Source organism: Aotus nancymaae, unplaced genomic scaffold (assembly GCF_030222135.1).
Source record: "Aotus nancymaae isolate 86718 unplaced genomic scaffold, 86718_ANA_hifiasm-v0.15.2.pri h1tg000003l, whole genome shotgun sequence".
Taxonomy (NCBI): domain Eukaryota; kingdom Metazoa; phylum Chordata; class Mammalia; order Primates; family Aotidae; genus Aotus; species Aotus nancymaae.
Window position 1 is genome coordinate 25,459,587 of NW_026988414.1, and position 13,747 is coordinate 25,473,333.

A 13,747-nucleotide genomic window follows, 5' to 3' on the forward strand; every position below is an offset into this window, starting at 1 on the left:
ATGGGAGCGCCAGCAGGAGACTGGAGAGTTCAGGGAAAGTATTCCTCTAGCTCCCTTCCTGTAGGGGTGCTACTCCTTGACTATCTCCTCTCCTCTTTGGAAGGCCCGCACTGGCCCTTGTTTATTTCCCTAACTCTACCCTCTCCTTTGTAAGTAGCCCCTTTATTAAACTCACTTCAATTTCCCAGTTTGAGTGGTGCCATCTGTTTCCTGCTGGGACCCTGAAAGGAAATTGATACAATTTCCAATCAAGAAAATAATTAAGGGATTGTTAGTCTAAGGCGCACATTTTGCCTCAGTTCCTTCAGTTGCTTTAAAATCTTAAGTTTGCATTTAAATAACTGGAAAGCAAAATACCTAAACCACAGTAAATTATCCCCAAACAGTGAGTCACTCAGAGTTTTGCTGTAACCTGTATACCCTCAGCTTTTAACCAAGGGTCAACACAGAAATAGTGATATGCTATCTCCATTCCTGTATCTTCAATAAATGCATGGTTAAAACAGTATCTATTGTCACGGCCAATGTCCCTGACATGGTGACATGGAAGGAGCACACAATTTGGAGTGAAAAGGCACACCCTGGGGCTCCTGCTGTGTAATTTATTAGTCACAAAATCGTATTTCTCTTAACTTCAATCTATCCTTCTGTAAAATAAGGCAAATAGAGATTTGTAAGTAGTAATGGGAAAAAAGTGAGAGTTTTTAAACCAAGGAGCTTTATAAATATTCATGCATAGTATGAGTATGTTAAATTTCTTTAAAAATTTAGCACAGGTAAAAGTGGGTTTTTTGTTTGCTTGTTTTGCTAAAGAACTGTTGTGCTTTGTTTATCCTGTTGAAAAGGAGCATATGCCTCATTGTGACTTTACAATATACTTCTGTTTTAATTTATAAGAAATGCATTATCTGTAATATTTTGTTTTACTAGCGTTTTCATATATATTTTTACTTCTATTTGATTTTCATTTATTCATATTTTGATAAAATTACGGTATATATATGTTTTACTTTAAGGCATATACAATCATTTTTTGGAAGAAGATGGAATCTTAGCAAGCAAACAAGGCAACATATTTTTAACCAAAAGGAGAATTTGTTCATAATCATACTTCCTTCTATTTGCAGACTCATTTGTCTTTCTGCAACATTCCTCTTTAACTCTATACTCAAGCAGTGTTCAGAGTGACCGTTCCAACCTCCTGTGTTAATGATGCATTATTTGGAAATTAGCAAGATTCACATTTTCCTACTTATTAAAAACAGGGAAAAGATGTTTTATATATGTAAAACATATATAAAGATCTGTAAGGTATATACCTATATCTAGATTTACATCTATATATAAATACCTTACAGTTTATTAACACCAGAAGAATAGGAAAAAGAAGAGAAAGAGAAGAAAGAAGAGAAGGAGGAAGAAGAGGAGAAGGTACGTGGGAAGAAGGAAATTGCCATTTTCCTGGGAGTTCAAGTGACCATTTTAACTTTCTATCAGTGTTATTTCCCAGGAAAAGGTAGAGAATTACTACCATCAGTACACACATTTCTGCCCATCAACATTCTTTTACAGATTGTCTGCCATGTGATTCTGTTCATAAATATTTCTGTTCTTATTTTACAGAAAGAAGAGCTCAATTCAGATCTCTCTCAGCTAATCACCACTACTTTCAGGAGACCACAGCCTTTCTCCAAGCCAAATCCATGTCTGTGAAACTTCATCCCTTAATTTGCAAAGCAACAGGACAGGTGCTAGTAAACAAGCCTTATCTATTAGAATAAAGTGCAATTACTGACCTATAGAAGTATTATTTTATTGTAGGCAAAAGAAAGGTATTAAGAAAAAGTGTAAATGTGTCTGCTGTGAAAAAGAAATATACAACTATCTGAGATAGTTGTACCTTCAAGTAGACATGGAGGAAGATTTTTAAACATACTCCCCAGGCTAAACAAAGATCTTATTTGTGCGTGGTCAAGTATGATTTACCAAGAAAGGGGGCTCACTGTCCTATCTAAAACATCCTTTTGAAAGACACCTGCAGTACTATTATGCTACAAAAAGCACCAGGTCATTAGGGGCTCTGTCAATCAAGTGACTGATTCCTCCAGATATGGCTGGTGAATAAAGAAGCCACTTTTCATTTTCAGACTGAAAGTCACACTCCACCTGCTCCAAACCCTGGGGTTTTGAGAAAATGAAAAGTTAACCTAATCTACTTCCATGCTAACAGAAACACTTGGTTCTCAAAGCTAGACTTTAGGAATTCTTTTGTCCAAGCAGAAGTCAATTCTCAGGAATGTCTGAAAACTCTTCTGGATTCCTTTATCATTTCATCATAGGTTGGCTTAGAGATTATTGGTAGAGAAATATAGTAGCTAGTGCCATACTTTAAAATTATTAAATAAAACTCTCACATTTCTGCACAACTACAACTAAATCACCAAACCCTGAAAAATTTCTAATTACTTGCTCATCTTTTTAGTTTTTCCTCCCAACATGTATTATTTGAAGTTTCATAGACAGCAGAATGGAAAAATTCTACCATGAACACCAGAATACCAATCATCTAGATTCTATCATTAACTTTTACTATACTTGTTTTTATCACATTATCTATTTATTTATCCTTAAATATATCCATCATTTTACCTTATTTTTAAGGCATTTTGAAGCAAATTGCAGACATCTGACTATTTCCCTCCAAATACTGCACCATGCACATCATTAACTGGGGTTTGACATTTGCTTGATAGTTATTTTCTTTGGATCTAAAATTTACATACACTGAAATGCACAGATCTTAACTGTACTTTTGCTGAATTGTGACAATGCATACATCTGGTGTAACCCAAGCCCCTATGAGGATATAGAACATAATCATCCAGAAAGTTCTCTTTCCTCATTTTAGTCAGTTGCTGCCCATGCTACTTTATAGGTAGTACTCGTGTTCTAATTTTTTTTCAGCATACATGAGATTTCTCTGTTCTAGAATATTATATAAATGGAATTATGCAGCACACATACTTTGTACAAGGCATCTTTTACTTAGCAGAGTGTTCTGGAAATTCATCCAATTGATGCATGTACATATCAGCAACTTTTTCCATATTGTTTTTTAGTAGTATGCCATTTATGACTATACCAATTTGGTTATCCATTTTCATAGTGATTAACATCTGGGGTCTCCAGTTTGTGCTATTATGAATAAAGCCGCTGTAAACATTTTTGTACAAGTTGCTTTTACTTTGTCTTAGGTAAATAACTAAGGTTGGAATTGCTGGGTCTTCAAGTACTTGGACACTTCATTTTATAAGAAATTTATAAGCTCATTTTATACTCCCACAAGCATTGTATGTGGGTTCCTCTTGTTCCATATATTCTCTAATAAGTGTTATTGCCAGTCATTGTAATCGAAACTATTCTCATGTGTATGAAGTGGTATCTCACTGTGGTTTCAATTCGTATTTCCAAGTTAACTAATGATGTTGATTAATTGTTCACATGCTTGTTGGCCATTCACATGTCTTCTTTTGTGAAATGTATATTAAATTATTTTCCCCATATTTAATTGGGTATTTTATGTTTTTATTATTGAATTATAGGAATTCTTTATATGTTTTGGATACTTCTGTCTGTTCAGTTATTTGCTTTGCAAATATTTTCTCTTATCAATTTATTTTCCTAATACCTTTTGTTCAATGTGGAATACAAATAAGAGTAGATATCCTTGTATTATTCCTGATCTTAGGTAATACATCTCATATTAAATGTTATGTTGGCTGTAGGCTTTTTAAGGTGACCATTATTACATTGAGGAAATTCCTTTTATTTCTAATTCAAGGCAAGATTTTTTTCTTTAATCATAAGTGGGTAATAAATTTTGAGGTTTTTTTTTACAATTATTGCAAAGATAACTTTCTCTTTTACTCTGTAAGTATAGTAAATTATATTCTTGATTGTCAAATGATAAAACCATTCTTGAGATAAACTCTACTTGATTGTGATGTATTTTTTTAGAATATATTGCATGATTAGATTTGCTAATATTTTGTTAAGTATTTTTGGCTTAATTCCCATGAGGGATAGTTAATGGAAATTTACTTTTTCTATATTTCTGTCAGATGTTGGTATTAGGACTATACTTGCCACATAAGACTAATGGGAAGTATTTTCTCTTTATTTTACAAAGAATTTGTGTACAATATAGGGTTACTTTTTAAACGTTTGACACAATTCACAAGCACAAACATCTGGGCCTAGAATCTATTTTATGGGAAGGATATTGATAATAGCTTAATTTTTAAAATAAAAATGGGGATATTCATATTCTATTTCATTTACTGTCAATTTTGATAAGTGTAATTTTTTCAAACAACAATCCATTGCATCTAAGTTTTAAAATGTGTTAGCACAAAATTGTTTATATATTCTCTTATTACTTTTAATGACTATCAGATATGTACTGCTATTCTCTCTTATGTTACTGATGTGAGAAATTTGTGTCCTCTTTGTTTTCCTGATCAATCTATCTAGGAGGTTATCATTTTGATGATCCTTTAAAGAATCAATTTTTCACTTTATTAATTTACCCTATTTTCTAGTTCACTAATTTTCACTCTGTTTCTTTGAATATTATTTCCACGGAGATCATTAAATTGTCTTTCTTTTCTAATGTTAGCATCTTTTAAAGTTATATACTTCCATCTAAGTATTGCTTAGCTGCATTTCACAAATTTCATGTTGTATTTTCAATATTATATTTAGTTTAAACTATGTTCAAATTGCCCCTGTGATTTCTTCTTTAACTCATGGACCATTAAATACTGTGTTGTGAATTTTTAAATGTCTGAAATTTCCCTGGTGTGAATGCTTTATAATGTGTCAACTTGGCTAGGCTCAACTGCATTTCCCAAAATTTCCTTTTTTGTATGTTCCTGGTTATGGCAGGCTAGAAGGGAGACTCTTAGGGGTAATTAGGAGGCTATAAGGGAAGCAACAGCTATTTTATCAGTCAGTTACTGATCCACTGACTCATTTCATTGGTATGAAACAGTAGCTGGACCTGCAATTGCTCTATCACCTCTTGGATCTTCCTTTAGCCTCTCTGACTCATAGGTCAGGTCTGTGTGTTTAGTTCAGGGCTAAACAATCCTGGCTTCTGTAATATTCTTTTACCACTATGTCAGAGGCAACAAGAATGGTTACAGGTTCTAGTCCAACTTTGTGGGGTTCCAGCTTTGTTTGTCTGTTTCAGCCTGTTTGTGAACCTCCCTTCCTGGCTGCCTGATTTTGTGGACCTCAAGCTCCACCATTGGTTACAGAGAAAATAACCTTATGGTAACCATGTAGCCAATTCTCTCAATTGTATTAGCCAATTCCCTATAACAAATCTAATTGTGTGTATACATAATAATATGTTTGTGTGTACGTACATATGTTTATGTTTTATATATATATATATAATTTCCTATTGCTTGAACTGCAATTGATAACATGTAGATATATTATTAATGTTTAATTCCATTGTTATTAGATAATATATGATATTCATGCTTTTACATTTATTTTTAATTTTTTAAACATATTATTTTATTTTTCCCCCAAGCTAAGAATACATGTTATAAACTTCAGCAATTTATTTTCTTCCCCCAGATACCACATAATATCTTGTATTAAAAAATACTCAATTATCATTATTAAAGCTGTTTTTATCCTATTCTTTCTTAGCTCACTTCTTTTAATATTTACTTTTAGACATATTGAAATTGAACAACAAATTTACCTATGTATATTGGAATATTTGGATGAGTTAGGATTGGTGATTCACAATTAAAGTCCTTAGTATAATGACAAGTAAAAAAGGATGATGAAGATTTTGCTATTCAAAGGAACATTTGATTTGTGATTACGTATTTATATGCTGTTAAAATGCTTTTCCTTATATTATGTGCTTTATGAAAGGTCTGCCTTTTGGGACTCTTTCTATCCATTTCTCAAATATTTCAATAACAAGCTAAAGTCATATGCTGTCAGAAGTTGTTCCTCACTTTTTATATATATATATATACACACATACATACATATATATACATATATACATATATGTACACACACACATACATACATATATATATATATATTTTTTTAATTGTACTTCTGGCTCCTAATTTGGTCCACCTTTATGGACTTTTCATGAACCATTGAAAAGACCACGTATTCATCAGATGTTCATGTTGCATCTTATAAACATCAAGTAGGTTAAGGGATTTGATTATATTATACAGATCATTGATACCTTTACTGTGATTTTTTGTTTGTCTAGTGGTTCTATTCGTTTCTCACAGTAGAATGTTAAAATCTTTATTATAGTGTAATTGTTTATTTGTCCATATACATGTTAATTTTTGCTTTATATATTTTGAACATTTGTTTTTAAATACAAACACATAGATTATCATTATATCTTCTAGCTAATTAGTAGTTAATATATGTGACCAATAAAAAAGGTTAAAATGACAGGTTCCTTATGATTCCACAGAAACATCCTTCTGCTTGCTGCTTCCAAATATTGGAAGACTTGGTTTCAATAGGATGCAATAATTACATCTTTCTGTGATGGTTAGTTTTATATGTCCACTTGGTTAGGCTGTAGTATCTAGTTATTCATTTAAACACTTATCTAGATGTGGCTGTAAAGGTGTTTTGTAGATGTCGTTAACATCTACAAATAACTGAGTCTAAGAAGATTATCATCAATAATCTGGATGGGCCCTCATCAATCAGTTGAAAGGCATTAAGAGCAAAACTGAAGCTTCTCTGAAGAACTTCTACCTGTAGACTGCAACTTCAGCTCCTACCCAAGATTTGCCAGCATGCCAGCCTGCCAGCCTGCCCCACAAATTTGTCCACACTTAAATTGACGTGTAGAAAGAGCATATAGTAGGGAGCCATTATCTTTGGCTGTAGACATTTGGGAAAATGTCCAGGAGAGGTTAAGTTGTAACCTGATGGGCTTTGAAGGTTGTGGTGGTGTTTTTCAGGCAAAAGATGGTAGAAGGCAATTTACAACTAGACACTTACATATGCAAGACAAAGGGATGTGAAAAACCCTCTGTGCTAAGGGACAGAATACTATAATGAGGCTGGAATCTAAGGACAGGATTAAAAGTGGCAGGAGATGGGAACAGAATGGTAGATTAAAGCTTGGTCATAAGTGGCCTTGAAGGTCCTGCAAAGAATTCTGAATTTTTTTTTCCCATGGTTATTAGCAAACTTTAGTTTTTGGAATAGGGTGTGGAATGACCAAATATATGTAAATGGGTAATTTATGCAGATCTGGTCACATCATTCTGTTGCTTATGTAAATAGGTAATGGTTTGGCGGGGCCAGGTTGTGAGGTAAGGTTACCAATTAGGAGTCACACTGCTTGTCACAGAGTATGGGTTTGCAGTTTTGTCTGGATTTGTTTCCTCTTGATTCACTGTCAAGCCCTTTTGACCAGTTTGGTCTTCAACCAAAGTCCATTCTCCATTTCTTAGAAATGCAGGACAATAGGTTGAGGCCAGAGCAACCAACAAGGCTAGATGAATACTATTCAGGTTAAGTTCAAATAGTAAACAGAGACAGTTCATGTCAAGTAGGTCCCAATGGTAGGTCTGTACAAGGAAATTCCAGCATTTGGACAGGTCAAGGCAGGAGAGATAATGATGTTTGAGAGCAAGGCACACAAAAGCAACCTTTGATTCTAGAGCAAAGGCAGTTCATTGTCTGCCCTCTGTTCTGCTCCCAGCTCTGCATGGTGAGAGCAAGGTTCAGGGCAATGTGTCTGCAGTCAGAATTTCTAAGTTGCACTTTGCCTTTTATTAAGAAAGGTGTCGAGTTGCCAGGCTTTCCAGGTCATTCTTACATTATTCATGTTTACACAGCATCCTCAATGACTCCAAGGCAGTGGAAATTATGCCTGTGAAAAAAGCTAAAGATAAAAACACATAACCTTGCAAAAATTATCAACAATTATTACATAACCCAAATTAGAGTTAGTGTAAAGTGGTAAAACAAGAACATTTTGGAAGTGGGAAGCCACTGGAGGAAATTAAATGGCGTTATGTGAAAAGTGGCCATGTTTAAATACCGTTGACAATGAGAGGAATGAAGAAGGTGTCGATTTTTACTTTGAGTCCCAATGAGAAAATTATTCTACACATTGAAAGCAGTGAAGTTTCTCAAAGAGAGATTCAAGATAGACCTGCCTTATTGGGTAAATAGCACATATTTTAAGATCATGTTGTGAGTTAAAACCCTGCATAGAAATCAACTGATAAAGTACCCACGGTGAACATTGAATGAGGACTTAAAGATTGATAGAGATTGACATTCCATGGCTGAATGGCAAGGGAGAAGAACACCAAGGAGCACATAGAAAAAAAGAAGAAAGCTGACTATGTCAGGAAAAGAGGACCCACTGTGCACACATGAAGCCTCCTGCTACCCACTCCTGTCTCTATGCCATCATTACAGCCTTCCAAGGCCAGTGGAGTCACTGACCTTGGAGGTTTATTTCTGTACCAGTCATCAGAATAGGCTGCCAAAATGCAAGCATCAAGAGGCTCAAAGTCTACCGTTTTATGCCAATGTTCTCTGTAAATCTTTGTAGCCAGAACCTTCTACCCACTTCCCTCCAGTAGTTGTTGCCCAAAATATAAAGCTCCATAGTTACATTTCCTTACTCCTATTTGCATCCTTTTACTGCTCAGATTTTCTCAGACTTGGTCCCAACCCTATTACTCCTCTGTCTTTCAAATGTTCCTAGTAAAAATTCTGGAATCCTTCATTATAGACAAATCTTTCCATGTTAACCTCATCATATATTAATTCTTCTATCTGACCACCCCTTCCTGAATACATGGTTCATCCACCTTCTTGTGAAAACTCTTATCCGTACAATCTCTATCCTTACTCATCACTGTTCCCTACTGGCTTCATGGTCCCTGCCCTTCATTAATTATGTATTCTGGCCTTGCATAAATTTCTGTGTCATAAGAATGACTGTAATTTCCACGTGGGTGAGCCATCCTGCATCTAATATCATTACGCCTTGTGGCCTTCACCTTCACTCCATTTCATCCCCAGCCAGTCCTTCACTTCTATTGTCATTCCCTAGACTTTGTCATCACCTTGAATGTTACTTTTTCTGGAATATTAATCTTTTGTAATTTCTCAAACAGACCACCTTTCAGGCCCCTCAATGTCTTGCTCCTATTTTAACTGTCCTTCAATCTTCTTGGTACCTTGAATCTTTCATTTATTCCTAGTCTGTCAGCTGTTTACTAGCCTCTCAGCTTTTTCTATCCATTCTGGACCCCATAATGAACCATTAAACTACTCTCTTGCTATTACCCACAGTGCTTTCTCCCCACCTTTTCACTTCATCTGTTAATATAAATGTAACTTTGGCTTAGTATTTAATTTTTAAATTTCCTTTCCACTTTTACACCTGAATGTTTAGTGCTTCTTTCTACAAAAGCCTGCAATCATTCAGATTGGCAACTCTAGAAACTCATTTTTTACAAATTGAACCAAGCATGGTTCATCAGTCTGTTTACTTTTCTATTTCTCACTTAAGCCCTTCCAAACCTTCCCTACTTTCAAATATCCTACCCAATATCCACCCTTTTTACCCTCAGCAATGATCTTGTGGCTCTTAATTGTTGTCGAAAACAGAGGCTTTTCAATCCCTATAACCCTGTAACTGCCTTGTCTACATTCACACTAACTGCTCTCCTGCAGTCTCAGAGGTTGAGTTGTCCTTCCTTTTGATCATAGCCAGCCACTCATCTGAGTCCTTGAGTACATTCTTCTCTGTCTCCACTTGAACGTGACTTTTTCAATCATCTAACTTCCCTCCTGATTTACTCTTCTATTTTTCTCCTGAGCCAATAAACATTTTCAAGTTTCTCCCATCCTAAAAGAAATGAACATATGTTATCAGTCTTACATATCCCTGTAGTGACTGTCTAATCTCACTCCCTAAATTTGGGCCTCTCAAACATCTCAAGTAGTCTACACTCACTACTTCTGCTTCCTCACCTTCCACTCATTCTTCAAGACATTGCCACCATGCTAATAAAACTAGCAAGAGTTAAAGTTATCAATATCTCTGAATTGTCAAATACCTTGGATATTCTTAAATAATTCCAGAAAAAAAATATATATGTCCTATTCACAAAACTTTAAATCAATATCCAGTCATCTACTAGAAAACTTTTCACACCTATTCACAAAAACTCAAATCAATACCTATCTGTCTACTGGAAAATTTCATTAGCATGTTCCACAAACACCCTAATGTCAACAACTGTTTGAGCTGGCTCCTCTAGTTTTCATCTAGATACTTGCACTGCCATTCACCCAGTCACAGAAGGCTAAAAGCTAGGAGGTATCTTGGCTAATTAATAAACACATGCCAACTTTAGCTCCTCAATATTTTCTACAATATGTTATGCTTTTCTATCTCAAATAACTATTCATCTGTACCTTTATTGTGTTTTATCTATAACATTTCAACAACACATCTGTGGTTTCCTTGTCTCCAACCTTACCTGCCATAGTTCATACTGGAACTATGAAAATATAGGTGAGATAATGCCATGTCCCTAATTAAACCTTTCAGTGGCTCCTCATTTCCTGCATTATCCTTCATGATATAGTCCTATAACAGAACTTTCCCCATTTCCAATTAGCATTTTATCCTTCAACAACATGGTATTGTTTATAGCTCTCCCTACATCATTTGATCCTTTAATTAAACTGAAATCTCTGCTGAAATGCCCTTCTCCCACACTTGTCTTTGCCTGACTACTACACTTTCAAACTTTTACCTTCAAATTCTCTGTTAGTTCCCTCAGACTACATTTTCCAGATGATTTCTTCTTTGTGTTTTCATAGTATCCTATACATAGCTCTGCTAAAATGGCCATGGTTGAGATTACCAGTGAACTCTGCCTTGCCAAATCCAGTGATTAATTGTCTACTGTCATTTTCCTTAAACTCTCTACAGTCTTTGGAAAAAAATAAACACTTCTCTCCTTTTTTCAGATACTTTCCTCTTTGCTTCTGTGACATCAGTCTTTTGTTTTTTCTCCTACAGCTGGCTGATGCTTTTTGGTTTCTTTTCCACCAGTGCTTCCAGTCTGGATGTTGGAATCATCATCCCTCTTCTATATCAAAATCTATTCCTGAGCAATATTATCCACAATATGAATGCCAACTATATGTGATAACTCTTACATCTATGTCTCCAGTAGGGACCTCTCTTCTGAGCTTCAGATCCAGATAATTAATTACTATTTCAAACCTAAAATGTTCCTAAAAGCGCTCTTGATTCATAATCTTTTTTCTTCTCCAGACTTGCCTATGTAATTTAATGGCAACACCATGCACTTAAATCCTAAGTCCCAAACTTAGGAGCCACCTTTGGGTGCTTCTTACTCTTCACCCCAAATATATCTCAATTCTAACCATTGTTCAGCATCTCCACTGCTACAACATTGGTCCTGATCTCCACCTTCTCTCACCTGCAAGGACCTCTTAACTGTCTCCCTGCTTCAGCCTGAGCCCCTCTTCTTCATTCTCTACCATGCATAAAGTTGGATTAAATAATAATTTAAGTCATATCAAACCCTCGTGTAAACCCCTCCAGTAGCTTCCAAGTGCACTTGGAATAAAAACCAAACTCCTAAATCAAGAACTGCAAAGCCCTGGTGATCTGGCCCCCTGCCTCTCTCTTGGACTTCATTTCACTTCACTAATTCTTTCATTTGCTAAGATCTATCCACACTGGCCTTATGTCTGATTCTTTCCCTTCTCTTTGATATTTTTCACTTCAACTATGTTTGCATTTGGGTTTCTTCTTCCAGGCATGTTTTTCTTATCATTGCACCCTTGTGCTAACCACACTTTCTAAAATACCTCAACCCTGTACTCTATTCATTCTCTATCCAATTATCACCCTCTCTTGTCTGTGTAACACCCCTTTCTGAAATAATCATATTTCTAATCACATATGTATGTTTAATCATTTTCTGTTAAGTCTACATGAGCAGGGACCTTGTCTGTCTTGTCACTGCCATTCCCCATGGCCTAATACAGTGCCTGGACTATTTATTGTAGGCATGTGTGCCGTCCCCACTGCCTCTTCCCACAATGGATTATGAGCTTCTTGAGGCTACCCTAGTGCATTCTAGCTTAATAGCAGGCACAGGGGCTGCTAAACAAATGTTTATTAAATTAATGAATGAGTAAATAAACATACCAGTGTGAATAAACTCATGCTAGCTACCCTGGCAAAATATTTTTATTTGTTCCTTAGGGACAAAATTGGAAGCTTATATCAGCATCCAATGTGTTATTTATGGTATATTATCTATAAGTATGCCCAAGCCAACTCAATTAAGCCTTATGTAGTTCTCATTCCAGGGTGAAGATTCAATCATATTTAACTAATCCTTTTGTTACCTGATGTAGAACCCTGAATTAGAAGACCTTTACAGGCATGGGGCTAGAGAGACATCTGGTCTGGGAGATTTAGGCCTTGCCTTGGTTACTCTGGGGCCTGGAGGTAGCCAACCAGATAAACATTCCCTTCACAGAAAGTCTGGGTTAGGTCCATTCCTGTCAGGGTATATGTCTTATAGTTTCACTAAAGTTATTATTTCACAAATCCAGTTAGCCAGTCATGGTTTTGCTATTTGTTTTCCTCTGGTTGATGCTCTTTGGTCCAAAGGCCAACTATGAATAACCACTGTGGTGGTTTCATACCCATCACAGAGGTTATCCAAGGAGATATAATTTGGAGAAAAAGAAATAATTTGGCATCTAGGTCTATCTCTTGGATAAAGAAAAGCAGTGGAAACAAAAGGAAAAATTGCCAGGAAAACCCGTTTTTCATAATCAACAAGTTGACCAAGAGTTTGGCTTGGTTTTACTAGAAGCTCTAATTTCAGTGCAAGAATTTGCTTCCTAATTAGACTAAAGGGAATGAAAGACAGTCATTTTCAGTGCCCTTGGAGAGATTTTCATCCACACCATGCCTGCTTGTGAACTTGAGTGAAGTGAGTCAATCATTTTGTGGATTTTTGCTTAGGGAAGGAGACAGGGTTGTGTAGGGGTAAAGCCTACCTGTGAGGGGTGAGCAAGATGCTAACTAGTCCCTTCTTTGCTTCTCCTCTCTATCCCCATTACAGGCACTTCCATTCTTCCAGTTCCAGTTCCAGAAGACTTGGAGTCATTCTTGGCTACTCTCTTTCTTTCACACCCTTCATCCCATCTATTTGAAAATGCTGTCAACTCTACCTTTCAAATATATCGCAAATTCAACAATTTTTACTCACTTCAACAGCCATTAATTAGGTGTAATTTACCATCCTGTCTCTCACCTGGATTACTGCAAAAGCTTTTTACATAGTCTATCTGCTTTCATATTTTTTTTCCTTTCTTTCCACAGGTGTTGAAGTCTATCTGCTTTCAGTAGCCAGAGTGGCCTTTTTCAAACAGTCTATCTGCTTTCAATAGCCAGAGTGGCCTTTTTCAAACATAAGTCAGACTGCATCAATCTTCTTAGAATCCTCCAGTGGCTTCCATCTCATTTAGACTATCAGCCAACAGCTTTACAACAGTCTACAGACTCCATACGATCAGGCCCCTATAATCTCTCTGAGCTCATCTCCTACTAGTCTCTTGCTCACTCACT